This window comes from Schistocerca americana, chromosome 7 (assembly GCF_021461395.2).
Source record: "Schistocerca americana isolate TAMUIC-IGC-003095 chromosome 7, iqSchAmer2.1, whole genome shotgun sequence".
Classification (NCBI taxonomy): domain Eukaryota; kingdom Metazoa; phylum Arthropoda; class Insecta; order Orthoptera; family Acrididae; genus Schistocerca; species Schistocerca americana.
This window is the reverse complement of record NC_060125.1, coordinates 536,980,301-536,983,225: the sequence shown is the minus strand read 5'-3', so window position 1 is coordinate 536,983,225 and position 2,925 is coordinate 536,980,301.

Below are 2,925 nucleotides of genomic sequence, written 5' to 3'. Positions count from 1 at the left end.
CATGCACGTCGAAAAGGAGCGAATGCCGCACTAATCCCTTGCCTACTCATATTCGCGTATCGGAGTCGTGCTACTGCATGGGGCTTAATTAAGAAGAATGGACTAATATTAATGAATAAATGCAATAATTTTAGTAACTGTGTGACCGGTTATGAAGTCTCGTAACCGGTAGGCCCTGACTAGTATTAGCACGCAATGTGACTGCATAAAATAAAAATAAAGAATGACAATGAATTTCCATTGACACAATTGATTAATTAAGTCCCCTGCAACTATAAAAGCTACGAAACAACAAAGCACAAGTGTAACTGTTCTGTGTGTGGAAGTGTGACTCAACGTACATGTATCTGGCTCGGTTCTTTCTCAATACGACAAAATATTTTAAACACCATTTGTAATGAACTAATTGAAAAACCAGAAATACTATAATTGCACATAGAAACCAGAATTACAAGTCTAATAAATGAACACGAGCCAGATGCTTTGTTGACTGCACCTGTGAGCAAGAGACATTGTCATTAAAGAAAACTGAAATACTTTTTACCTCATTATATATTGACGAAAATTTTCCATTACACCAGCATCATAAATCAAAAGCCCATCCCCTTTCTCAGATATATTCTGACAATTACAACTTCTTCCATCTATACATTACACCAACCGAACAGCGTCTACTCTCTCATGCAACAGAACAACAACTGCCCTCGACATCCTCTGAACTACTACTGCCCAATGGAGGCGGTGGAATAATAATCTTTGGCGCAATCCTTGGCGATGTGACTCAGAGTAGCCACCTTTCACTACGTTGCATATTCGATGCAGCAGCGGCATCAAACGAAAGAAAAGTTTATGCATCTTCAGAATTGAGGGTGTTAGGGATGCAAGTGCAGATATTGTGATCATTGGTACATTAATATGTACCCACTTCAGAGTGTTTGTGGTTTTTTTTCTTCTGTGTCTAACAGTTTTCCGGTAAACGTGCAACGTAATTTACTAGCTGATGTTTTCCACGATAATCACTGCACCACTACGTGGACTATGTCTGTCGGTGTAGACTAACCATTTTGAGTCCACGAGACCTCATTTCAACACCTGATCTCCTGCCCAGGGAAAAGCAAGCAGTAATGGGTTGCTCTTGCCCACGTGTACCTGGAGGTACTAATCAGCCTAAAAACTTACTACTGATTATAGCTATCATTATTAGTCTACAAATGACGTAAATATTGGTGTAATGTTGTTCAGCACACTGTCCTCTGTCACCAACAATAATACCCGTACGTATAGCCCTAACACCCAGCATATAAAAGAAACACAGAGGACAAGTAATGCGTGCTGAAAATAATTCATAAAAATGTATGCGGTTCCTTCTAAAAATTTAATGATGTTTTAAAACATGATACAGTGTCAATGATGCACAGATGAAAGAGCTTTCTCTCCAGAAATCTTAATGTCGTGGACTCATCTCATTTTCCTCAACGAAACAAAGTATAAAAGTCGACAAAATCACGAGGTGTGTACATTGGAGCATGCAGACCATGGAGGAACTATCGTGTTTTCTTTCTGACGGATTGTTCCGAACTATTTTTGCTGTTGAAAAAAACACCTAAGAGACCACTGGTAGGTTTTATTGTTTGTATCAGTCCAGCATGCACGAAAATGTTTTGCGAGTTGCATGGGACCATCAGGCTACTGGCTGTCGACCACTGGTGTTGACGTCGTAGTGCTCCTGTGTAATGAGACAGCGGGCTGCATGGAGGGAGGGGAACGCATTTCCTCCTAGACAAAGGCGCTCTGGGTGAGCGTGAACGCTGTTTTGGATTCCAGACAGAATAAACCAGAGGCCCTTTACCCATACAGCACATGCTATGTGCACAGCAGTGCCTGGTGGAGAACAGTAACATTGCCCATTTATTTAGGGAAGAAATGAAACATTTGCTGTTTTGAATTAAAGTCCCCCACCACGTTTTTCCGAAGACTAATCTCAGCAACTACAGCAGCGATTTTGATAAGGTTCGATATCGATTTCAACCAAACTTGATACATATATACCTCACTGTCAGCGGACAATCGCTGTGGCGATATGACGCCATAAATATTAGGCCATTAAGCGCAAGGCCAGACGCCGCGTGGTACAGACGTGGACGCACGGCTATAAACAGATACATATTGACGCATATACACTACTGGCCATTAAAATTGCTACGCCTAGAACAAATATATTATGGACAAATATATTATGCTAGAGCTGACATGTGATTACATTTTCACGCAATTTGGGTGCATAGATCCTGAGAGATCAGTACCCAGAACAACCACCTCTGGCCGTAATAACGGACTTGATAGGCCTGGGCATTAAGTCAAACAGAGCTTGGATGGCGTGTACAGGTACAGCTGCCCATGCAGCTTCAACACGATACCACAGTTCATCAAGAGTACTGACTGGCGCATTGTGGCGAGCCAGTTGGTCGGCCACCATTGACCAGATGTTATCAATTGGTGAGAGATCTGGAGAATGTGCTGGCCAGGGAACCAGTCGAACATTTTCTGTATCCAGAAAGGCCCGTACAGGACCTGCAACATGCGGTCGTGCATTATCCTGCTGTATGTAGGGTTTCGCAGGGATCGAATGAAGGGTAGAGCCACGGGTCGTAACACATCTGAAATGTAACGTCCCTGTTCAACGTACCGTCAATGCGAACAAGAGGTGACCGAGATGTGTAACCAATGGCACCCCATACCATCACGCCTCGTGATACGCCAGTATGACGCTGACGAATACTCGCTTCCAATGTGCGTTCACCGCTATGTCGCCAAAAACGGATGCGACCATCATGATGCTGTAAACAGAACCTGGATTCATCCGAAAAAATGTTTTGCCATTCGTGCACCCAGGTTCGTCGTTGAGTACACCATCGCAGGCGCTCC